Consider the following 26,952-nt stretch of genomic DNA (forward strand, 5'->3'; position numbering starts at 1 on the left):
TTGATTATACACTTATCATTCCTCATTACTAAATACTATAATTCTATAATTCCTGTTGAAGATTCAATAGTAATTGCTAAAAATGATATTGCAGTGAAATTAAAAAAGATAGCAGTTGGGTTTCATAGAACGAATAGTAGAGCGTTTAGAGAGTGGTTGATAGAAACATTCAAGTTTATGATGTATTAATTAACACTAATTGATAAAATTAAGAATAATACCTTAAAAACTTTGAAGCTTTTCACTTCTAAAATGTTACTTAAACCCACTAATTTAGAAGTAAAACTTAAAAAACGAAAACATTAAATTTTTTAAAACATGAAAATAAGATGATTGAATAATTGTAAATCCATAAATCAAAAGATTAGCAAAATCAAGCAACAGAATTGTCGTACGTAGCATAATTCGCAATTCATGAAATTCTAAAACCCAAATGAAAATTTAAAATAGATCAATATAAGAAAATTTAAAAATAAAAATCAAGATGAAAAAATTAAGAATTGACAATTTCAGAATTTTTACATAGAGCAAACTGAAAACAATCTAAATTTGATATTTCAAAATATAAAACCTTAAAACATAAAATTTAAAAAAAATGTATCGAAAACATGAAAATTTGAAAAACTCCCACTCCCTCCTTGGGTGATTTTACGGTTTGCGTAAGACTCAAACTTTGGCGTCTTTGCGACAATGTTTCAATCAATTATGATAATAACTATGTAAATCTACTGCGGATAATCGAAACTAGTTGTATGGAATAACCCCTATGCTAACCCCTCTCCTCTACCACGTTCAATTTGATTCAAATAATCATATTTCTAAAGTATATTAACTAATTATTCAAAATGTTTAATAAAAATAAAAACAAAACCAAAATACTCCGGATAATCGAGTCTAAAATTTCGGATAATCAAGTTCCAGATTATCGAGTCCGAACTGTATTTCTAAATATCGAAATCTTAATACTTTTAAGATTATAACAAATAAACCTTTAAACTAAAAAAAAGTAAATAAATAAATAGAAAACATGAAAATTCAAAAATTTGAAAAATAAAAGATTGAGTTATATAAAAGCCACAATATAACAAAATTTGAAGAAAAGGCAAAATTGAAACTTAGAAATTGAGTTACTTAGAATTTAAAATTTAAAAACAATCGATTTTTCGAATCCTCGAAACTGTAATACTTGAAAATATTAAAAACATATTAAAATATAAGAAATTAGAAAACTATTGATAAACATAATTGATAAACAAGAAAATTATAATATTGTAAAATCAAAAGTCAAGATAATTTAGAAGAGTAAAAAAATGGATTATCTGAAATTTAAAAAAAATTATATTGAAAAACTCTATTTTCCAATCCAAAAGCTCAAAAATTCAGGAAGCATCAAATCAAACATAGAATAATAACGTTATGTAGTTTAATAACTCAAAATCGATTTTTTATATTTTCAAAATCTCGAAACTGTAATATGTACATACGACTAGAAAAACTATTATATAAAAATTTAATAATATAAAAATTACAAGACTGCATACATGAAAAACAATAGATTATGATATGGAAAATCAAAAATCTGAAAAAAATAGAAGAGTAAAAAATTGGTTTATTCCAGATTTGACAATTTTGATATTAAAAAACTCTATTTTTCAATCCAAAAGCTGAAAAATTCAGAAAGCATCAAATCGAAAATAAATTCATCACGTTATATTGTTCAATAACTTAAAATTTTAAATTTTATATAAGAAAACTCAAAAGCTCAGAAATTTAAAATTGTTTGTTTTTTTATTTAATACAAAAGAACCAAAAAGTCAAAACATTATAGAATTTAATTATTATTTCATTTAAAAATTTTAAATTCTTTAAATTCCCAAATTCTAATGAAAAAAGAGTGAAAAAAAATTAAATCAACAATTATAAAATTCATAGGAACAAAAAAATATGAAACACGTAATTTGAAATTAAGAAATTAAAACATTTGAAAAATTAAAAAAAAATAAAAACAATTAAAATTTTAGTTTTCCTTAATTTAAAGATAAAATTTAGGTTAAGAAGAACCTAAAATTTAAAAAACTATATATTCAAAGAAATGAAAATTTTAAAAACTAATAGATTCGAAGAATTAATAATTAAAATGTGATAAATCAAAATATGAGAGAATTAAAAAAAAATTAAACAGAAAACTTGAAAATTTTTAGTATCGAAATATATAGAAAGGGAAAGTATAAAATTAAAAAAATTCAAATATCTAATATTGAATAATTTAATTGCTTAAAATTTGAAAAATTTGAAATTTCAAAAATTAGGAGACTCGAACTTAACGATTTATAAACAATGAATATTTTCAAATAAATTTTAAATTACAAGAATTGAAAAAATTGAAAGAAGACAAATTAAAAAAAAATAACCTTCGATATTTTAGAATTAAAATCTTTTGGACATTAATTTTGATTAAATTTTAATCGAAATCATGAATACAAAAAAAAATTAGAAGGGGGAATAATTTGAAGAGAGCAAATTCGAATATTGGGAAATGAGAACATTAATAAACAAAAGAATGGAAATTAAAAAAAAAACAAAATTTAAACATTCAAAACTTTTAGACTTGAAATTTAAATAAATTTGAATAGAAAGCATGAAAACAGAAAAAATAATTAGAATAGTGAGTAATTTAAGGACAAATTCAAATATTTGGAAATGAAAACATAAATAAATACAAGAATTGGACATTTCAAATTTTAAAAAATCGAAATTCAACTATCAAATTCTTAATAGTTTTAAGCTTAAAAACATTACACCTTTAAATTAAAACAAAAATAAAATAAATCGAGAACATAAAAATTCAAAAAAATTGAAATAAGACAAATAAAAAAAAACTAAATTTCAATATTCAAAACTAGACTTGAAACTTAAATAGACTTGACTTTAGACTTTAAATTTGAATAAATTTAAATAGAAAGCATGAAAACAGAAAAAATAGTTAGAAGAGTGAATAATTGAAGAACAAATTCAAATACTGGGAAATGAGAACAATCCAAGAATTGAACATCTTAAAAGCAAAATTTGAAATTTTCAAAAACTTGAAACTCATACTTTTAAGCTTAAAAACATTAAACATTCAAATTACAAAAAAAAAATGAAATAAATCGGAAACACGAAAATTTAAAAAGCTGAAAAATTCGAAAATTGAATGATTAAAATCCTCAAATATTTGAAAATTTGAAGAAAAGGAAAAATTGAAATTAAGAAAATTAGTTGCTCAAAATTCAAAAATTTTGATGTTTTGAATTGTAAAAACAGAAAGATCAAAAATTTAACGATTCATAAAATCAAAAACGATAGACATTCAGTGATAATGTGTGATGCCAACCACTCGGCGACGGGAGCATATGAAGGAGGTGGTTAGGGGTTAACTAATTTTTTTTTAATTCCAATAATGCAAATCCAGCTGAATGAGTTGAAAATGAGAATAAACGGTGATATGAGAATATGAGAATAATAAACTAGTGATGCATTTCCTGATAAACCGTCGGCAACAAATGCATGATATTATTTTATATTTATGAACAAGGCGGCAGAATAATAGCAACATAGAATCATCCGATGTAAGGATTTGTTGCCCTTATTCATCACAATCTGAAAATTCATTTGACCTCAATGTGCCCTGTTAGTTTTAAAATGCTCTCAAATTGAATCAATTAAAAAAATATGAACGGAAACACACAATGCATTATCTGAAATAGCTGCATTCGCTATCCAATAAATCCGATCTCCGGAAGAATCACAAAATGGTGCAATACTGTACCACTGTCATCAATCCACGTATAAAACGAAATAAGAACCAGACCTACTGATTAATATTTCAATATTCCGGCTATGCGTATGCACTTCCCACGCGTATTCTCCGTATGCCTATCCGAATTTTCATAAAAACGAAAAATCCCTCTTCGACAGTATCACAACCAACCAACGTTCGGCAGGGTGGGCACAATTGCTACTTTTGGATCACGGACTATGTGGGATATGAAGGTTGTTATTCCTTTTTCTTTCGTTGGTTCGTTTAACTTGAATTGGCAAATTTATGAATCGAACAATTTTGCGCTCCGTTGGAATTATATTCCCGGGGAGCCCATCGGAGGTGCCATCGGTCGGTCGTTGGTGAAGCCTCCTATCATAACTTCGAAAAGACACCGGGCTCGGCACAGAACGAAATGAACGTTCTCAAAATAGGTTTCATCCTTCCTGTCTGTGGTGTGGTAGCTAAGCGAGAACGGAATTCTTATACCCCTTCCGGTCGGAGTGCGCACGGGATGAGACGGCCGGGAAAACATTCATTAGGAACCTTATCGACGTCATTGTTTCTGGTTGGCCCGAGAGCCCTTAAAAAAATGAAAAAGGCGCGCCACTCAAGTGCGCTGCAAATGGGGTGTGCTTCGTAGAGCCATTCGGATGCAAATGTAAGAGAGTAGCACTCATTCTTGAATTTGGTGCAAACAAGAACCGCCATCCGTTCGATGAAGGGTTCGAATATCGAAAGAGAGCAACAGAAAAAACACGATCCATTGGACCAGGCGTGCGTCTCTAGCTCGTGCAAATATATACGACCCTTTTCCATCACTGCTCGAACGATTTCCGGAGCGTAATCCAATTTGAGCGAGATGCCATTTTTGTTCAATCAGATCTTAATTAAATCCAATTTGGCTAAACATATAACCAAGATTTCATCGTCTCCACGGTGAAATGGACGTGTTTTTGGGGGGAAGAAAATGGGGAAATAATCCCAAAAACCTTTTGCAAGAATTTGGTTCGTGAGCGCGAATGGAAAGAAACAAGCCACCAAAGACAATTTTCCTAACCTGTTTGGAAGGGCTGTTCTCGAGAAAATCCGGTTCTTGCCACGAGACAAAAATGAATACAGACTTTTACATTTTTTTTTTCAGAGATGTGAGGAAAATTGACGCTACTTTTTAGCAAAGGGTTGGAAGGATACAACAGCTTGGCAAAAAAAAACATATGCTACCACACGTTCCCAGCGTAAGCAAATTTCAAATTCCAATAGGGCGGTAAAACGAATGTAGCATTTTTTTCCCCTACCCCTTGAATCCTCGAAACAAGCAGGAGCTGATGGATAGAAACATGAGTCTGCATTTCGCTCCACTTTGATGTTTCGCTTTTGGCGCAGATGGAATAACTTTTTTTTGTTCGTTCTCCGACTCGCAATCCTAATGGGAATGTTTCGCATTGCGAAAAATGACCCGTTGCCTTGTGGAAACGAGATCTCATGCATCCGAAAGTATCTTGTGTAGTTCTGGATTGTATCTTGTTTCTGGAAAATATTTCCTTTTGTTATCGTATTTTTTTTTCTTCATTAGACTAGTAAGGAATTAAAATTAACAGAGGACAATGCGTCTCCATGAACGCGAAAATTCGATGTTTGTCGCTTGTCATCGCTTAAGTCGATTCGTGGAAAAACCAACATTTATCGTCAAGCACGATATTTTTATAATCCAAATATTAGAACAAAAACACCCGTTTCTACATCTCGCCGAAGGAACAGATAATCGCACTCCCGATTCCGAGCGCGTCGTCGGATGCTTAGTCTCGTCCCCCGGGGTGCGTGCCTTATCTTCTTTGCTCTGGCCCCAATTTGGATACGAGGCGGAGAACCGAAACCCCAGAAATAAACATTGAACGTTTTGTGGCTCTTGTTGTTTCCTTGCTTTCAGTCCCCCATAAATTTCAAATTTGAAAGCTATTATCCTCAAGCTTGAGTTGGAGCCTCCCCCACTTGCCTCGTCCTTCCGCTCGCTGACAGCCGGATAAAGCCGAGTTCGAGTACTTCTTGGAATGTGGAGAACTTTTTTGCTCTCGATTAATTTGCTGCCTCTACGTAAATGAAAAGCTAGAAGGTGGAAGCCCATTGAGAGCAAATTGATCACAATATATGGCAACCGTGGCAACGCCGATAATGTCATAACGAACGGAGAAAAAGTGTTGTTTCAGTTTCAATAATTGAAACGTATGGAACGGGTAATTGGATTTTTGAAAGTGTTATTAGTTCCATTTAGCCCGTATGATAAATTGACACTGAAATAGTTGCAAAGATTTTCTTAATCAGAAAACATATTCGTTCCTATTCCTATTCCTATTCCTGACAACAAATTGACAACAAATTGACAACAAATTGACAACAAATTGACAACAAATTGACAACAAATTGACAACAAATTGACAACAAATTGATAACAAATTGACAACAAATTAACAAATTGACAAATTGTTGAATTGACAAATTGACAAATTGACAAATTGACAAATTGACAAATTGACAAATTGACAAATTGACAAATTGACAAATTGACAAATTGACAAATTGTTGAATTGACAAATTGACAAATTGACAAATTGACAAATTGACAAATTGACAAATTGACAAATTGACAAATTGACAAAGTGACAAAGTGACAAAGTGACAAAGTGACAAATTGACAAAGTGACAAATTGGCAAACTGTCAACTTATATTTAGTTTGTATTTTAGATATTTCGTGTATTTGTTTTTTTTTTATTTTTTTGGATTTTTTAGTTTTTATGTTTTGTCGATTTTTTTCCCCATTTTTCGATTTCCGATTTTCGATCCTAATATTTTCATATTTTGGTATTTTGGTATTTTGGTATTTTGGTATTTTGGTATTGTGGTATTTTGGTTTTTTGGATTTTCCCATTTACAGTTTTATCAATTTTTCGTTTTTATGATTTTCGATTCTTTGGATTTTTAGTTTTTTTTAGATTTTATGTTTTGTCGGTTTTTTTCCGTTTTTTCGATTTTAGAATCTAAAAAAAAAAAAAGGGGAATCAGAACAAGAAAAAAAGCTAAAAAAAAAATCTATGAAACAAAAATTAAAAATAAAAAAAAATGGAAGAATCGAGAAATCGAATAAATGATGAATTTAAAAAAAATCAAAACAAAAAAAAAAAGAATAAAAAAATCAACAACTCCAAAAAATTAAAATCCAAAATACAAAAATAGAAAAATGGTGAATTGAAGAATCATAATGTCGAAATACTAAGAAAACGAATAGGAAAATCTGATAACTTGAATAAACAAAGAACATCCAAAAATAAAAAATTACGTATCGAACAAACGAAATGCAAAAAAATAAAAATCGAAAATAAAAACAAAATATAAGTTCAAACAAAAAAAAATTTAAAAAAAACATGAACATCGAAAACTAAAAAAAAAATGGAAGAATGAAAAAAATGGATAAAAATGGATAAACAAAAATGTAAAATTCAATGAAACGAACAATTAAAAAACGACATATTGAAAAATCACAAAATCGAAGAATCCAAGAATCGATGAATCGAGAAACCGAACAAACGAAGAATCGAAAAAAAGAAAAATCACAACACAAAAAGCGGGAAAAAAGGATCGAAAAATCAAAAATCTCCATAGAACAAAAATAAAAAAAACGAGAAAATTAAAAAACAGAAAGAAGGTAAATTGAAGAATCATTAAGTCGAGAAATAAAACGGGAAAATAAAGACAATGGAAGAAAAAAAAATTAGAAAAGGACAAGTCGGAAAACCAAGAAAACGTAAGAACAAAAAGTTGAAAAATTTAAAAAACTATGAACCAGATTCGTAAACAAAAAAAAAAGAAAAATTTAAAACAAATTAAAATGAAATAAAAAGACAAATCGAGAAATTGGAAAATCGAGAAATCGAATAAGCGAAGAATCGAGAGAAAAGAAAAATAAAAAAACGGAAAAAAGGAAAAAACGAAGAATCAAAAAAAATCGAAACAAGAAAACAAGCTGAAAAACAAAAAAATCAAAAACACTAAGAAAACAAAAATACAAAAAATGAAAAAAAGCTAAAGTTTTCGAAAAAAAATTGAGAAAGAAATACAAAAAAAATAAATCGAGAAATTAAGAAAACTAAGAATCGAAAAAAAAAATCAAAACAAGAAAAACGGGAAAAAAGGATCGAAAAATCAAGAAAATTCCATGAAACAAAAATAAAAAATGCAGAAAAACCAAAAATAGAAGAAAGTGAAATTGAAGAATCATCTTCTTCTTCTTCTTCAATGGCACTAACGTTCCTAGAGGAACTTCGCCGTCTCAACGTAGTATTACTTGCGTCATTTTTATTAGTACTTAGTTGAAATTTCTATGCCAAATAACACGCCTTGAATGCATTCTGAGTGGCAAGCTCTAGAATACGCGTGATCACAGTGCAAGTCGGAGGAAATTTCTTTGACGAAAAATTCCCCCGACCAGAACGGGAATCGAACCCGAACACCCGGCATGTTAGTTATGACGCTAACCACTCGGCCAAGGGAGCACTGAAGAATCATAAACTCGAGAAATAAAGGCAAAAAAAAAATTAAAAAATAATAAACCAGAGAATAAAAAAACAGAAGTCGTAAAATCAGGAAAACGAAAAAAACAAAAGTTGAAAAATTGAGTAAACAATGAATCGGAATATCAAAGAATCAAAAGTATTTCAAAATAGAAAAAAAAATTAAAAATCGATAACAAATATAAATTTAGAATACAAAAACCAAAATATCTAAAAATCGAGAACCAAAAACACAGAAAGATAAAAAAAAACAAAAAACAAATTAAATAGACGAGATACCGATGATAAGAAAAACAAAAAAAAATCTTTTAGTCGGGAAATCATTTTTCAATCAAAATTTAAAAAATTAAAAATCGAGGTATCAGAAAAAGAAAATGCAGAAAATACTTGAAAATTTGAGAAAATAGAAAAAAAAACAAATGTCGAGAAATCAAATTGAAAATGGAAAAGCTCTCTTTCTTTTTCTGGCTAGTCTTCTTAGATACTTTTTTAAGTATTTTCTTCTCGATTTTGACGAAAGACTTGTTGAACGTAGTCGTATGCTTATGCGAATGCAAATGCATGGATGTTGTGGTCACTTTTGTTCTTAGATGCATATATGGAGAGCGGAATGTGTTCCCCATGTGACCCCAAGCTATAGAGGAATATAAAACACAGCTAGCATTCACTCAATGTTCTGTTTGTTAATATAGTATTGATTCAGGACTATCACTGAGTACTAACTGATTACTTGTGTACTTATACACAAGTGTATGAATAATTTCCAATCTCTGGACCATTCAATTAAATCACAACGAGATACCATTGTGAGCCCCAGAAGCACACATGTGCTAATCGTATTTCTACTTAAATCTTTAGGAAGATTGAAGAATAAAAAATACTAGCAAAATTATATTAAAATATTCTCAGCCGCAACATCCATTAATCGTATCGGCGCGCTTGTTAACGAATTTTGCCCGGGCATGATCCACCGTAATTGAAACTCGCTGATCCACCCCCGGGGGCTTGAAAATACGTGTCTTATCTTGGAGGGGGACTTTCGTCAGCGATTCCCTCTGTGTGCTGCACACAGGAAGAAACCAGTAAAATAAACACTGAACAGCAGCAGCAGCGCGCGCCTTATTCCACTTTTTTTTTTACTTTCTTGGCTTTTTTTTTCGTTGTTTAGCACGCCATCATGAATTTCAAATTCGAGCTGACATCTGGTGTGCGTTCTGCTTGCGTTCCGTTGCCTTCCAAGCCTTGGGAATTTATTTTTACTTCAGCGTTGGAGAGGGAGAGCAATGACACGATGAAGCCGCTGAAAATGATTTAGATGTTTGTGTTTTTTTCAGCGAGTGAGCTTTAATTGTTTTACCACCAGGACTTTTTTTTCAACAACTTTAAATTGCGATAGCCGAGCGTGGAACCAAACTGATTCGAATCAGCAATAATCCTTTTTCGATTACATTTTACGAGCGGGTCAATGCCAGCCATATTGCAACCAGAACGTAATCATATTTAAGCTCCAAAAATGCATTCTGTTCGCCCGTCCAGAATTATAAGAATTTATTTCGCTTAACTCCGAGTGTCCTCAGCTCGAAGGGTTCGGTTCAGCTGGGAACCATTGTAATCCAATTTATTCTCCCGAGATTTATATTTTATATGGATTTATTCTCTTCCTCAATCGCGTTTGTTCAGCAGTTTCATTTTCTGGGCGCTGTCAGAGATACAACCCCTGATGATGTCGTGAGTCAAAAAAAGGGCGATTTTCGGTGCTTGAGCAGTCCGTTCGTCGGTTGGTCGATCGGTCGACAATTGATCATTCCACACAAATTGATCACCCTCCCCCTCAACGCTATTCATTATGCCACCCACCAGCACCTTTCCATCTTGCGGACGGAGAGAGAAACAGGAATATTTCCACAGCTGCTGGCAGGAAGGATGCCCTCCACTTATAAATAAACGAAATCATCAATCCACCAAAACGAATGGGGCCAGGTCTTCTAGGGTTTGCGAGAGAGTGAAAAAAAATGACATAAAGCTGTTGTTCAGAGTGTTATAGTATAACGATGCGCTGTTTTTAACGGCACATAAAATTATGGAAACAATTTATTTTTTCGCTTGTTTTGCCCTTTTTCCCCTCTTCACTCATCCACTCCCACGATCGGAAAGTCAATGTTTGCAAATTAATGTTCTGTTGCGTTTTTCTTCCCAGTTGGAGTTGGATAAATCCCCGGAAGTTACACGAGCGAAAGGATAAAAAATGAATGAAGGATGGGAGTGGAAACAGTAGTTGTTAGGGAATCAGCAAAGTGGCATGCTGAAGATGACGGAGAACGAGGAAGAGATGCTGAAACGTCCAATTTTGTTTTGGGAAATTACGATTTTTCCGCGTTCGCATTCGAGCGTTCACATTTGCGTAATCTGTTGTGAATTCTTTGGAGGAAGTACGCTTATGATTGATTTGTTGAATGGAATGATTTTGGTCGTTTTTTTTTCATACCATTAGCCAATATTTAATATCCCTTTTGGCTCTATCGAGGACTGTATGTTGATAAAACAACTGTTTTTTGAATAAAGAAATATCCATAATCATTGAACTTTTTCCAAGAAAAACATAGCTAGAAAACCAACTGTCCGATTGGAAAATGATCGGACAGTTGGACAGATGTTCTTGGAAAGTTCACAAACGTTTTGGTATCCCAAACAATTTTCTTTTTTTTGACGTGGGACTACGTCTAACCGGAGTATATGGGGGGGTAAAATGAAAACCTAAACACAGAACATGCGGGAAAACATGAAAGATTCAGAATGCTTATAACTCGAATATTTCCTACTGGATCGGAAAAATGTTTGCATCAATTGACAGGGAATATTTCTACGCATCTATCGCAATTAATAAAATGTTATTTTTCATTAGATAAACAATTGAAAAACTGTAAAATGTTAAGCGTTATCTAAACGCCCTAACTGCCTCGTTTTGATTGGCCCGATATACGGTTTCCCCAACACAGCCATCATAACCAAGCAGCCTTGGGGAAATCGGCAATGCAAATACATGAAAGTGTGGGGATTTTTGTTCTCACCAAAATGTGTTCCCTAACACAGACTTCAAAACCAAGCAGTGTTGGAGAAATCGACATTGCAAATACATGAAAATCGGGGGTATTTTTGTTCCGTCTGAAATGTGTTTCCCTAACACAGACTTCAAATCCATGGGGCGTGGGGAAATTGGCATTGCAAATAAATTCAAACTGCGAGTACATTCGAGCTCGCTTGCCTTTGTGCAGACTAGAATATGTTTCCTTAACATTGTTTTCTGAACTTAGGAACCTGGGAAAATCTTGCAAACATTAGAGGCGAATGAACCTTCAAGTTTAAATATAAAAAGTATAAGTTGAAGTTGTTGCTTCATGCAAGCCGGGAGTACTTTTGCACCCGTATGTTTTTTTTTTGCACTCCGAAAAGTGTTTTCCTAACACGGATTACAAAAACGGGTACGAACACAACGCTTTGGTTCGCTTTGGATTCAAGATTGCATTAAAGGATATGCCTTCATATCTTCTGCTCACTGAATTTATGGCAATGAATACTGAAGTTCATCAAATCAAGCAATTTCGCGGTTCGAGAAGTACGTAAACTTGAGAGATGCAAACTTGAGATGGAAATGTAAAATAAAATAATCGTTTGATAATTCTTCCGTTCACATATTTTGTCCTAGGCATCATATCAAATGAAAAAGGACTGTCATTGAATTTATTTGTAACGAAGAACATAATCTATCACAATGCATGAATTGACCTTACATGGCATTTATTCAATCTCTTTACTCACAATGAATATATATTGAATTCTATTGAATCCGAAAATTGTTTCATTCAATCAAAAATTTAACCAATACAAACAAATGATTGCTAAGCTAAGCTAGTCCCACGTCAACTTTGCGGTTATATCATAGATATAACCCACCCATTTTTTCCCCCTTTTTTTCTTTTTCTCGTTTTCTCTTTTTTCTCCTCTGCTTTTCTTCTTTCTTCTTTCTTCTTTCTTCTTTTTCTTTCTTCTTTCTTCTTCTTCTTCTTCTTCTTCTTTCTTCTTTCTTCTTTTTTCTTTCTTCTTTCTTCTTTCTTCTTTCTTCTTTTTTATTTCTTCTTTCTTCTTTCTTCTTTCTTCTTTCTTCTTTCTTCTTTCTTCTTTCTTCTTTCTTCTTTCTTCTTTCTTCTTTCTTCTTTCTTCTTTCTTCTTTCTTCTTTCTTCTTTCTTCTTTCTTCTTTCTTCTTTCTTTCTTCTTCTTCTTTCTTCTTTCTTCTTTCTTCTTTCTTCTTTCTTCTTTCTTCTTTCTTCTTTCTTCTTTCTTCTTTCTTCTTTCTTCTTTCTTCTTTCTTCTTTCTTCTTTCTTCTTTCTTCTTTCTTCTTTCTTCTTTCTTCTTTCTTCTTTCTTCTTTCTTCTTTCTTCTTTCTTCTTTCTTCTTTCTTCTTTCTTCTTTCTTCTTTCTTCTTTCTTCTTTCTTCTTTCTTCTTTCTTCTTTCTTCTTTCTTCTTTCTTCTTTCTTCTTTCTTCTTTCTTCTTTCTTCTTTTCTTCTTTCTTCTTTCTTCTTTCTTCTTTCTTCTTCTTCTCTTCTTTCTTCTTTCTTCTTTCTTCTTTCTTCTTTCTTCTTTCTTCTTTCTTCTTCTCTTCTTTCTTCTTTCTTCTTACTTCTTTCTTTCTTCTTTCTTCTTTCTTCTTTCTTCTTTCTTCTTTCTTCTTTCTTCTTTTCTGTTCTTCTGTTCTTCTATTCTTCTGTACTTCTGTTCTTATGTTCTTATGTATCTTCTGTTATTCTGTTCTTCTGTTCTTCTGTTCTTATGTTCTTATGTTCTTATGTTCTTATGTTCTTATGTTCTTATGTTCTTATGTTCTTATGTTCATCTGTGCTTCTGTTCTTATGTTCTTATGTTCTTCTGTTCTTCTGTTCTTCTGTTCTTCTGTTCTTCTGTTCTTCTGTTCTTCTGTTCTTCTATTCTTCTATTCTTCTGTTCTTATGTTCATCTGTGCTTCTGTTCTTATGTTCTTATGTTCTTATGTTCTTATGTTCTTATGTTCTTATGTTCTTATGTTCTTATGTTCTTTTGTTCTTATGTTCTTATGTTCTTATGTTCTTATGTTCTTATGTTCTTATGTTCTTATGTTCTTATGTTCTTATGTTCTTATGTTCTTATGTTCTTATGTTCTTATGTTCTTATGTTCTTATGTTCTTATGTTCTTATGTTCTTATGTTCTTATGTTCTTATGTTCTTATGTTCTTATGTTCTTATGTTCTTATGTTCTTATGTTCTTATGTTCTTATGTTCTTATGTTCTTATGTTCTTATGTTCTTATGTTCATCTGTGCTTCTGTTCTTATGTTCTTATGTTCTTCTGTTCTTCTGTTCTTCTGTTCTTCTGTTCTTCTGTTCTTCTGTTCTTCTGTTCTTCTATTCTTCTATTCTTCTGTTCTTATGTTCATCTGTGCTTCTGTTCTTATGTTCTTATGTTCTTATGTTCTTATGTTCTTATGTTCTTTTGTTCTTATGTTCTTATGTTCTTATGTTCTTATGTTCTTATGTTCTTATGTTCTTATGTTCTTATGTTCTTATGTTCTTATGTTCTTATGTTCTTATGTTCTTATGTTCTTATGTTCTTATGTTCTTATGTTCTTATGTTCTTATGTTCTTATGTTCTTATGTTCTTATGTTCTTATGTTCTTATGTTCTTATGTTCTTATGTTCTTATGTTCTTATGTTCTTATGTTCTTATGTTCTTATGTTCTTATGTTCTTATGTTCTTATGTTCTTATGTTCTTATGTTCTTATGTTCTTATGTTCTTATGTTCTTATGTTCTTATGTTCTTATGTTCTTATGTTCTTATGTTCTTATGTTCTTATGTTCTTATGTTCTTATGTTCTTATGTTCTTATGTTCTTATGTTCTTATGTTCTTATGTTCTTATGTTCTTATGTTCTTATGTTCTTATGTTCTTATGTTCTTATGTTCTTATGTTCTTATGTTCTTATGTTCTTATGTTCTTATGTTCTTATGTTCTTATGTTCTTATGTTCTTATGTTCTTATGTTCTTATGTTCTTATGTTCTTATGTTCTTATGTTCTTATGTTCTTATGTTCTTATGTTCTTATGTTCTTATGTTCTTATGTTCTTATGTTCTTATGTTCTTATGTTCTTCTGTTCTTCTGTTCTTCTGTTCTTATGTTCTTATGTTCTTATGTTCTTATGTTCTTATGTTCTTATGTTCTTATGTTCTTCTGTTGATCTGTTCTTATGTTCTTATGTTCATCTGTGCTTCTGTTCTTCTGTTCTTCTGTTCTTCTGTTCTTCTGTTCTTATGTTCTTCTGTTCTTCTGTTCTTCTGTTCTTATGTTCTTCTGTTCTTCTGTTCTTCTGTTCTTCTGTTCTTCTGTTCTTATGTTCATCTGTGCTTCTGTTCTTCTGTTCTTATGTTCTTATGTTCACCTCTTTTACTTTCCTCCATTTCTGCTTTTGCTTATGCTTTGCTTCTTCTTGTTTTGTTTTTTTTATCGTTTAATCATTATCCACTTATCAAGCAGTTTGAACAGGAGGTTCTTTTTACTGATGCCACTTGGGCCAGAGGTTCATGAAAAGAATTTCAAACAATCCATTTGTACTTTTGTATTCCTCCTAGATTAGCTTTCCATGTTTCGGTGTGCGTTTTTCAACAATTTTCAATGCTCAGCATTGAATTTTTTTTCAACAGATCAAAGATATTTAGCCTTCTGTATTTCACCTTAATCAACCAGACTTTTAGAAACATTGATAAAATCATCAAGATTAATAGTAAAAAAAAGCAACGATAGTTTGCAACGGAATTGTTTTTTGGGTTGTGTTTTCAAGTAAACGAGTTAGTACAAGAGGATATTTTTCTTGTGAAACAAAATAGGAGCGCAATCTGTCAAATATACTAAGCAGCCTTTCGTTAGAAGATCCAAGAGAAAGGAATCCTAATCGGAAAGTAATCGGTTACCATGCTTAAGCAATTTAGCATGCTTTTCTTGTGCTATAGCGTCAAACATACAAATGAAACTTTTTTTAAGGAGGTTAAATTGATTGAATGTATGGAGCAGATCTCTTATCTCAGACTGAATGTCAACTTGGAATTGTAGCCAAAAAAAATCCCAAACGATGCCAAGCAGGGATCGAATCAAGGTCGGCTGAAATGTTCAACATAACTCCGCTATCGACATAACCACTGGTGCTGTCATACCAATACTCGAGAATATTAAACCACATTATGAAACGAAGTTGGATATAATAAATATACAAGGAAGAAAGATTTTTTTCTGCGTGTAAAACGGAGAGCGTAAACAATATTTTCTACCATTGATGCATGCTCTTATATAGCATATATATTATACACAAACTCGCCTCGATTGAGTAAATGCTGTACCAGTATGGGTGGATATAACATTTTCTGAAACTTTAAAGCACATTTGAAGTGATTTATAAGGATGTTAAAAAATGTACTAAAATTAATTTCGAGTTCTCAGATTTTCATGAAAAGTGGTAGTTTTGTTACTTACCACAAAGTATTAGACCCGTTTTTTTTATTAGGGTTCTCATTTCCATTTTAGGGTGACCCGAAAACTAGATTTTTTCCCCTTTTTTCTAACATGACTTTTTTCAAAAATTCATAACTTTTGAACTACTGAACCGATTCAGATGATCGACACATCAAATTAAAGCCAATTAGCTATTCTTTTTTGGAAACGATACTTGGATAAAATTGGATCTGGATTTTGTAATTATTGACTATATTTGGTTTTTTACAGTTTACATGGTCTCGGAGACAAGGGCGCTAAATTTTTTTTATATTTTTTCTTGAAAACTGAAGATTTTTAACATACCATATCCAAAAACCGAAGAAGCGTTATTTTTTGTTCTTGAATTATGATTTTTCAAAATCACCGATTGTCCGAAAAATCATTTTTCCTCCTTTTTCCAAAAATGACTTTTTCAAAAATTCCTAAATTTTGAACTACTGGGCCTAAATCGGCCCAGTTTGAAGCTAATGGTCTTCTTTGAAAAAATACTAAACTTACGTAAAAAACTGTTTTTGTGTATCAATATTGTGTGTAAAATTTTTGTGTGTAAAAAAATTTGTTTTTGGCTTCGAGGTGTGAGATTAGGGAGACCCTAGTTATATTACTACACGGTGGTCGGACGAATCTCCCCCAAAAACTCGATTTCTTGTCTGAGCCTCGGGAACCTTTGAGGTTGGGCTTTCAAGGCAAGCTCGAGTTTGAGGCCGATCGTTCTCAGGGTCGGCAGAAGGGCTGCTCAAGGCTCGCATCTCTTTCGCAACTTATACGATTTTGGATATACACGATGCATACTTTGATTGCTATTACATAAAATTTTTATTTGATCCGATTTCAAATACGACTTGGCACATGCAAAGTCATATGATTTCATGTTCTATGAGTTCTCTCCGTGTAATACAATCGTAAAAAAAACTATTACACTCGAGAAATTTCACACATTTACGCTACATAAGGCACACAGATATATGCAATTATGCTATAAACTCACGCTTCAACCGGCACAATCAATACAATCTCATACGACTTCTGGTTGTCTAGCAAAACATCACACTCGAACGCAGACAATCGTATTCACGCGCACTCCAATCCGTTCCTCTCCGAAGCCAAAGTACGCGTCAAATCCTCGAAAGCGAGGCAGGCAGCAGATATGTGTCAACACGAATTTCAAGCTTCCATAAGCACGCAATCACGAACTACTTTTTCCTTCTTGCCTTGGGGAAGCGTAACGAATTGTTATTTGAGAGCATCTTTCCCGGCATCATCTCAAGCGAATGTGAACGGGAGATCATCGCATTCCAGAACGGCGCTTCCACCAGAACGAAAGCTTCAAATGTATCCGTTTATATCCCTTTGTTTTTTTTTGTTTGAAATCGTGTTTTTTTTTCACTCGTCGTCGTAATTCGCTTGATTTCTTCATCATCGCTCAAATGACGTTTCGCCATCTCGAGGGCCTCTTATCATCTTGGTCTTGAGGTCTCGAGGAGAAAAAAAATTAACAATTGGTGGTGAATCCTCCCTCCCCATTGTCATTCGAGGAAACAAGAAAAAGAAGTTCATTTAGTGTGGAAAAAGTTTTCAGAGTGTGTGCTTGTGGTTTGCGATTTGTGTTGTCTGATTCGGATCACGAAGCCGGGGCCGGAGGATGACAGCAGCCCCCCAAAATGGTCTCGTCTGTCGAGTGTTTTACACTGGAATCATTAGAAACGGTTGAGTGCTTCGGGTTGAATGGAAAGATAACGACTCTTTTGCTGTTTTTTTTTCCTTTTTGCCTCACCGTATCCGAAGTGAATTAGGATCGCCACGGCTTGGGAGGAGCGAGATTTTTGTGCGGAATTATGATTTTTTTAAAGGACTTATCTTTTCGACTCTGTAAGCTAACTTTTCGTTTTTGTTCTTCTCATTCCAGGTTGGTGGACGCAAATTTCCCAGGCTGAGGTCTAGGTAGGAAATTCTTTTATCTTTTCCTATATTTGATAATGAAACCATAATTTAGAATTATTTTTTAGAGCCGACATATGAAGAAATACAGGGAATCTTCGATATAACGTACCCTCGTTATAACGTACCCTCGTTATAACGTACCCTCGATATACCGTCCCTCGATATAACGTACATTTTACCTCGATATAACATACACATTTTCAAAGTCCAAAGGAATAATTTTTTGGATATTGTTTTTCTGAAAGAACAATAAATTATCTGTATTTTGATACTAAAGCTTGATTTGTACTATTAACCAATCTCGAAGTACAACTGTTTTGTGATTTCGGATTCTAAATGAATCAAATTTTAGTAACAGTATTAAGGGAAACATCATGAGAAAGGTTGGCTTCGTCTTCTAGTTGAATTTATTCATTAACCTTACTCAAACAACAACACAATAAAGTAATATAAGCTACATTTCTGAGTCATTTATCATGCTTCGATATAACGTACAATTCGATACAACGTACAATTTTGAAAGTAAAATGTACGTTATATCGAAGTTACCCTGTACAGGGAAATTCTTATACTCGTTACGTTTAGATTGTTCCTAGTAACAAAACTGTCTCTGAAGCCTATTTTTTCTAAACGATTTCAACTGAAGTATCTGATTTTTAATATTTGACCACTGTACTTCTCACCCTTTTCAAAGAAAAAATAAATTTAAAAAAATATGATCTATGAATTTTACGCAGTTCCAACAATCGAACCAATATTTTGGATAAATAACTCTGACTTAATTTTTATTTCATTTTTTGATATTTTATGAACAAAATTCGTTACCACAAATGACACGGAACACTCTAACCTTGAGATGACTTTATCTTAATTTTGTTCCCACATTACAATCCTATATTGGCACCAAGTCGATTGATTGCGAAGCACTCCGCTTCTTCCTGAATTTAATTGTTGGAATAATATTAGAGACAATTTTTTTTAAAATCTCTATCACAAATTCAATCTCATCGACAAATTGTCAATCAAAAGTGATCCTACTGCTTTTCAAGTTGCATCTGATTCACGCTGGCTTAATACACCCGAAAAAAAAATTGGGGGAACAGAGCACGAAGTCGTACTTTTTAAGTGATTTTTGAAACGTCGAGAAATCACCGCATGAAGATGGAATGTACATAATTTACACATCATGTTTTGGAATATTCTACGAACACATTTTTATCTCGGTGTGTGTAGATGTAGTGGACAACAGTATCAGCAAGAAATACTGTTCTTCTGTTCCTCTGTTTCTCTGTTCCTCTGTTTCTATATTCCTCTCTTCCTATATTCACCTGTTCCTCTGTTCTTCTGTTCTTCTGTTTCTCTCTTCCTCTCTCTCTCTCTTTCTTTCTCTCTTCCTCTTTTTTCTCTCGACCCTTTTTTAATTTTCTTTCTCTTCTGATTTTACTTATTTTGCTTCTTGTTTTGTTCTTGTTGTTTAGTTTTTTATTGTATTACCTCTTTTTTCTGCTTCGTTTGCTTTTTTTTTGCTTTTTCTGTTTCGTCTTCTTTTCTCCTTTTTGTTTTCTGCTATTATTCTCCTGCTTCTCCTTTTGCTACTATCTATTCTATTTCTTCTTCCTCTAGAAATTCTGTTCCCAACCCATCTAGTTTTAGATTTTTGATTCTCCTGATTTGTTTTTATGTTTCTGATTTTTTATTTTTCTCTCTGATTTTGCTGTTTTTTCTATTTTTTAAATATCTCAATTGAAAGCTGCGAACCTTATTTTCGCATGCGCAATAAAACACTTTGACTATGATAATGAATAGAGCCCATTACAGACAAGTTCAAATTTCGGTCTGTGACACGTGTGCGAGTATAGCAGTTATGATTTTGCGCGCAAGTACAGGAGGGTTAAACTGGATCAATGTCAAGCTCCGCTTGCTGGTGTGTAAACAATTCATATTCCAAACTCCTGATTGCAGATTTAGATTTCAAATTTCAGATGCAAGATTTCAGATAACGGTTATCAGTTAACACATAGACCAAATTTTGTTTCCACGTTCAGGGTCAAGTCCCAGAATTCAAGATTTCAGACAACGGTTATCAGTTAACACATAGACCAAATTTTGTTTCCACGTTCAGGATCAAGTCCCAGAATTCATGTTCTGACCCTAATTTGAATTCAGATTCAGTTAGAAATCTGGAATCAAATTCCAGATTCCAGTTCCAGATTTATGATTTTCCTGATTTTTTTATGTTTCTGTTTTTTGACGTAGGATTACGTCTTTCGGGAACATATTGGGGTACAAATTGAAAATTGAAAATCGAGCACATCGTGAAAATTGTCCAATTTCAAATGCTTATTACTCAGTCATTTTATGATGGATTGATGAAATTGTTGCGTCAATGCATTTCGGCACTCCATAACAATTTTTTATATTGAAGAAAATAATATATGTCCAGAAACTAACTAGCGAACAATTGAAACATCTCAACCCCTATCCTAACGGAAATACCGACTTCTAATTGACCGAAATTGACGACACATGCGGCGGGTCCCTAACAGAGACATCAAAACCAAGCTGCCTGGGGGAAATCGACATTGCAAAAACATGAAAGTAGGGGGAACATTTGTTGAGATTGCTCTACATATAGTAATAGGTGTTGTTAGTCCAATTAAAATTCGCATTGAGTTGAATAAACACTCAGAAAGTAAAAATTATAAAAGAAAATTACCTTTTCCATTTGAATATGTTTTCTCTATATTAAAGTAACATGTTTTTATTGATGAGAAAAATTGATAATTGTGTTTGGTATTGGTAATTATCTTAAATTACATTGGTGAGTTTTTTTTCTCTTTATTTCAACCATAAATAACACAGGAGGCATCTCGTTTAGGAGCGCGGTTTTTACACAGAGCGCGGTTTTTATCATATCTCGTTCCACCTCGGTATCTTTCATCTGATACGCACCATCCAACGACTATTTACCATCCGTCTGTCATCATCACTCGGTAGACGCTGGTGGAGTGAACAAACAATACCCAACAACCAAACAAAACAGCCCTTCCCAGGAGGCTACCAAATCATTATCAAAGAGTTTAACGATGTAATTCTTCAAACATATCCAAAACCAACAGATAGCCTAACGGAATCCTACGTCAACTATGCGGTCGTGTCTCGGACACAACCCTCCTGTGACTTTTTTCTATTTTTCTCTGAATTGATTTTCTCTGAAAATGAAATCAGAAATTTAATTTTTTTTCAGATTTTGAAATTTTGTCAGGTTTTTCTTTTTTTTTTCTTCTGATTTTGATTTTGCAAATTTTCCTGATTTTTCTAATTTTGTTAGTCTTTTCTAATTTTTTATTATGATTTTTTTAATTTTCCAATTCTTTATGATTTATCTATTATTTAAAGTTTTTCTAATATTTCTGCTTTTCTAATTTGTTCATTCTAATTTGGATTTTCTGATTTTTCAGAATTTTTCAGAATTTTTCATATTATTTTGGTTTTTTTTCGTTTGTTCCTTTTTCAAGATTTTTTAGAATTTTTCATATTTTTCATATTTTTCACATTCTTCAAATTTTTCAGAATTTTTTTGATTTTTATAATTTTTATGTATATATACATATATATTATATTTTAGTTTTATTATGAAAGCGCGTATATTTGCTCATCGGAACGGGTGTTTACGGATTTTCTGTTCTGAGGGAGCTATTTGTGAGCGCGATCTGTTGTGAGACATAGTTGTAAAATTTGAAAAATAGAACATATTTAGTACGAGTGTGTCTGATCCACAGTGGATTCGTATAAAATTTATCTAATAATTAATAGCTAATGTTTGAAATCTGAAATTCTAAAAATATTAAATTTAAAAAATTCTAAAATCATGAAATTCAAAACTATAAAATTATAGAATTACATAATTATAAAATTTTGACAACTAAATTAATTAATTCTTTAGTTTTTCAGTTTTTTAAAATTCTCAAATTCTTTTGCGGCAATTCAAGTTCGATAAAGAGTACGATCGATGAAAAACGATTAAAACCATTCGTACCAGCAATATATTTTATTAGAGAAGTTCTCTTGTTTACCCCTCTCAGGTTTCCTGAATATAACTCACCACCGTCGTAATTGGAGACGATTGATTTTAAATAAGTGCTCTCGGTCAACTTCTCAGGTTCCCCACAGATAACAAAATGTATGTGAGTTAAATAATAGAACATATACCCGGTCCAATTAATTTTACAGGTCTACCTTCTCAGGGTACCTAAAAATAATCTATGGTGTGCAATATGACGCAACAGATCTTCGGAGTTTTGTTTCGTCGAGTGGCCGATATTTCGCGTTTATATGATCACATCACTTACCTCAGTGAATCCTGATTCATACCTCTCCCCACTAACAACTATCCCTTCCATGATAAACGCTAGGGAACCACGTATAGAGGTGACTCTTCTGGCATTCGGGCGGCGAATATCATACTAACATTCCTTCCCTTCCCCTGGTGACTGTAAGGACGTGGCCGGCGTCGTTATTGACTATTTAAAGCTCGATTCACCGAAACTTGCACAATGAGAATGGTTTGCTACTCCGAGGCGTCATTCAAAGTGTTCTTTGTGCACTTTCGCTGATTCTGGTCAATCACGGAGAGCAACTACGAATTGTGCAGTCGACCCAAGCTCAAGCTCAAGCTCAACCAACCGCAATGTTTTTGAATTGGTAAGTATTTTGTATGAATAAGATAAAGATCAAATTTTTAAAGAATTTTGGCTATAGACGGATTTCGCGCCAACTCGACCAGATGTTGGCATGACCCTCTCAGAACTTAATGAAACTTTCTGGTTGTGAAGACCTTACCTAATTAAGCAACTTGGCATACTTAGTTTACCGAAAATTTATCTAGACTGACATATGGAAAGTGCCAAATAATTTTGACCATGTTTTTATAATTTTTTTTCTTTTACTCGAAAATGTTAAGTCCTACAAAAAAGTGATCATTGGAAGAATTTTAGGAAAAAAAATGAATTTTCCGTAAAAAGCTACTGAAAAAATATTTTTTGAAATCCTACACTGAAAAAAAAAAGATTTCTTAAAACTAAAAGTCGGTTTTCTCAAAATGGTCATCTCAGATTTCGATGAAATGGTAGATAAACGGTAGATAAATATGTGCCCTACAACTCTTCCATACATTGCAACTTGTGCAAATTTAAATTTACAATCATCATATCTTTCCTATTTTTTTTTATCTAACATTTTGAAGATTTCGGGATCATCTACTGAATTTGAAAATTTTTAGCTTTTTTTTTTATTTTCATCTACAGGAATAAAGCAATCAAGTTTTTGTGTTCCCGATATTGCTTTCGCGTGATTGAATGTTTCCCCAAGCTCACTTGCCTTTTTCGTATGCTGTGGGATACGTAACAGAAATTTATTTGTCATTTTGTTTAACTGTCCAATCATATAGCTCTAGTGCTGTTTGGATTGTGTTTCCAAATCATCAATTCATCAATTTTAAAACCAATCGATGAACTTGTGCCGTATTTTGTTGATAAAGTAGACAAACTCATAGAACATAATTTTATATTTTATATTCCAGAATTGCAGTTCTGAGCTCAAATTCTGGATCAGTACTTGTACTCTCTATTGTTTATTTTAAGGCGTCGTTGGTATTTACTTAGAGAAAAATTTATAATTGAACGACAAAACTCTTGAAATTAATTTTTTCTTAAACTTCATTCAGTTTCGATGGCCCTGTAATTCAGCCTCCTCAAAACAAATTTATTGATTTCAGACTGTGGGATCGTATTATCGGATATAGGATTAATTTGGGATTAATTTTAACCCTCCTATATCCGACTATACGATCCCACAGTCTGTGAAATATAATAGTTCGGTAGTGTAGAACATAAATTCAAGCAGAGATTCAAGATAGAAGGTATTGGAGTTTGTGTTTGAAAATTTATTGAGTTTGCATAGCACACGGGCACAATGATTTTTTTGGGTAAGATTCCTTGCTATGAACATTGCACCAGTCATGGTTGAAATGGTAGATCAATTGGTTTGAACTTCAACATATTTTGGAGGACCTAGAACATCTGATATTTCCGTGAAAACAAACGTAGTTTTTCTTAGCCAGTATACTTTTTTCATCATAATGTTCCCAAGCCTGTTTATACTCCTCGTTTTGTTGATGTTATATGTAGAAGAAGTTCTTTCCACAGTTTTCACAGAGATAGGAAGGGTGAGGTATTTATTTGAAATAAAATGAATAAAGCTTCAGCACAAATACAAAAAAAACTGGATAATATTTCAAAAAAACTGGAATATTTTAAGATTTAACTGTTTGACTGGATTGAGCTTGAGCTTGAGCTTGGGTAGACTGTACAATTCGTAGTTGCTCTCCGTGATTGACCTGAACCAACCAAATTTCACAAAGAACACACAGAATGACGCTTGGAACTAGCAAATCATTCCCGTTGTGCAATTTTCGGTGATTCGAGCTTTGAATGGTCAATAACGACGCCGGCCACGTCCTTACAGTCACCAGGGGAAGGGAAGGAATGTTACTATGATATTCGCCGCCCGAAGGCCAGAAGGATCGTCTCTATAGCGTGGTTCCCTAGCGTTTATCATGGAAGGGATAGTTGTTAGTGCGAATGGTTAAAATCAGGATTCACTGCGGTAAGTGAGGTGATTCTAAATTCTTAAATTTGAAATTTTTTAAATTTTTAAATATTAAAATTTTTAAATTTTAATTTTTTGAATTTAAATTTTAAGTTTTAAATTTTAGAATTTTTAAATATTTAAATTTTGAAGTTTTCAGATTTTCAGATTATTTTTTTTATTTATTTATTTATTTATTTACACCGTCTTCGACTAGTCGTACAGACTGTAATTTGCTTATACCTATGATAGACATTTTATCCTATTTCTAAAAGCGTTCTTAGTCAAGTTTAAATCATACACATCACAAATAAGATTGAATTGGCGGAGGCAAGAATCGAACGGATTGTTGTAGCCGTAGTTTGTTCTGTGGTATGGTATTGCAAAGAAAGGCGAGTTCCGGAAACGTCTGGGAGGTATGTTGAGCGGGATCTGTGCAAGCAATTCAGGGCAGTCAATAGAACCTCCAAGAATATCGAATATAAGTAACCGCTGCATCGTAATTCATCTGGCTGATAATGCTTCCAATCCTATGAGCTTGCATCTGTCAGGGTATGGCGGTAGGTTGCTCGCATCATTCCATGGAAGTAGTCTAAGAGCGAAGCGCAAAAACTTTCTTTGCACCCGCTCGATCGACAAGGTGTGGACAGCGTGGTAAGGGGACCAGACTGGCGCAGCGTACTCCAGCGTACTGCGAACTAGTGAACAGTATAGTACTTTCAGTGCATGGATATCTGTGAATTCAGCTGCGTGACGTCGAATAAAGCCCATAACGGAAAATGCTTTCGCGGTCGTAACCGCCACATGCTCACCGAATCTAAGCTTGGAATCAATAGTAACTCCAAGGTCGTTGATGCACGATACACGTTCCAACTCTGTCGATTCCATCCAGTAATGATGCATAACAAGACTATTGCAACGGCCGAAAGAAATAATTTTGCACTTATTGCCGTTGACACGCATTCCGTTCTCTCTACACCACACCAACATAGTGATAATATCTGCCTGGAGTGCATCACAATCTGAGGAAGTCTCGATAGTACGGTAGAATTTTAGGTCGTCAGCGAAAGAGAGTTTAGATGAGGAAAGTAACATGTGCAAGTCATTGATAAATATGAGGAATAGCATCGGTCCTAATACGCTACCCTGCGGTACTCCAGATGTAATATTAAAGACTCGGGATCGAGTTGAGTTGAGCGCCACATATGCGGTTCTGTAACGCAAGTACGAGGAAGTCCAATTTGTGATTGAATCTGGAAATCCCATGTGCTTCATTTTCTCGATGAGCATAGTATGCGGAACCGTATCGAACGCTTTCGCGAAGTCAACGTATACTGCGTCAACTTGTCGTCTATCTTCTACTTCGCGAGACAGGGCAGTGACGTAGCACATAAGATTCGTAGTAGTAGAGCGATGCTTCATGAACCCGTGTTGTCCTTCAAAAATAATGGGGGACATCACGTTGTACAAAACTTTGTGCACCAACCTTTCAAATACTTTACTAATACAACACAGTATAGTAACGCCACGATAATTCTCCACTTTTTTGTAGTTGCCAGACTTGTGAATGGGAACGATGTAGGCAGCTTTCCAGGCTTCCGGAAAGGTCATTTCACGAAGTGACTGGTTAAACAAGAGGGTAATTGGTGCCGCTAATTCCCTCGAGCAGTTCTTCAGCAGTAGGGGAGGTATACCATCCGTCCCGCATCCCTTTCTGATGTCCAGGGCATCGATAGTTTCCACAATTTCATTTTCGGTGAACTGGATCACTGGCAGGTCGATGTTGTATGCAGGAATGTGAGCAAAACAACCGCGTCTTGGTACCGGTGACTCTTTGCTAAACACGCTCCCGAAGAACATAGCGAAGAGGTTCGCGGCTTCTGCGATTGTGTTGGCTTGGATACCATTGAAGTTGACGCTACGAGGGATTCGAGTGGATGCTTGCCTTTTTTTCACAAAATCCCAGAAGCACGATGGGTTTTGTTTTACGCTAGTCTGAATCCTGGCAATGTAGTTGCTGTAACTGTCGAACAGCACTGTCTTGTATTGCAGTTCGACATTTCGAAGATAGTTCCGATCGCTTACAGACTTCGAATTGAAGAAGCGGTGACGAGCTTTCCTAAGAATGTTGCGCAGGTTTCGGAGTTCGGGGGTCCACCACGGTTTGCTAGACATTGATCTGAATGAACGTCTTCTGCGAGGCACATTGTCATTAAGCACTGCATAGAGCTTGTCATAGAATGCTGATAACAGTTGTTCTATTGGTCCGGTTTGCTGTAAGAAGTCCCAATTGATAGCGCTCAGAACCGTTTTTAACTGCGCGAAATTGCATAGGTTGAAGTCATAGGAAGGATTATCGTCTAACTCGGTGTGCATAATTAGATCGTCGCTGTCCTCGTCGAGTAGTATAACAAAGGGTGCATG

The 26,952-nt window shown here is 33.5% G+C and overlaps 1 protein-coding gene across 2 annotated transcripts in view; it reads left to right on the forward strand.

Annotated features, from left to right (window-relative positions):
- Window positions 1-26,952, forward strand: part of LOC129762150 (uncharacterized) — a 197,988-nt gene that overhangs the window by 43,246 nt on the left and 127,790 nt on the right. The window contains exon 3 of one of the 2 annotated variants that reach the window (XM_055760153.1): window positions 17,846-17,880. The exons of the other annotated variant lie outside the window; for it this stretch is intronic. The gene's annotated coding sequence lies outside the window, so the exon portion shown is untranslated. The remainder of the gene's footprint in view (window positions 1-17,845; window positions 17,881-26,952) is intronic. 2 annotated transcript variants of the gene reach the window in all.

Source organism: Toxorhynchites rutilus, chromosome 1 (genome assembly GCF_029784135.1).
Source record: "Toxorhynchites rutilus septentrionalis strain SRP chromosome 1, ASM2978413v1, whole genome shotgun sequence".
NCBI classification, from domain to species: domain Eukaryota; kingdom Metazoa; phylum Arthropoda; class Insecta; order Diptera; family Culicidae; genus Toxorhynchites; species Toxorhynchites rutilus.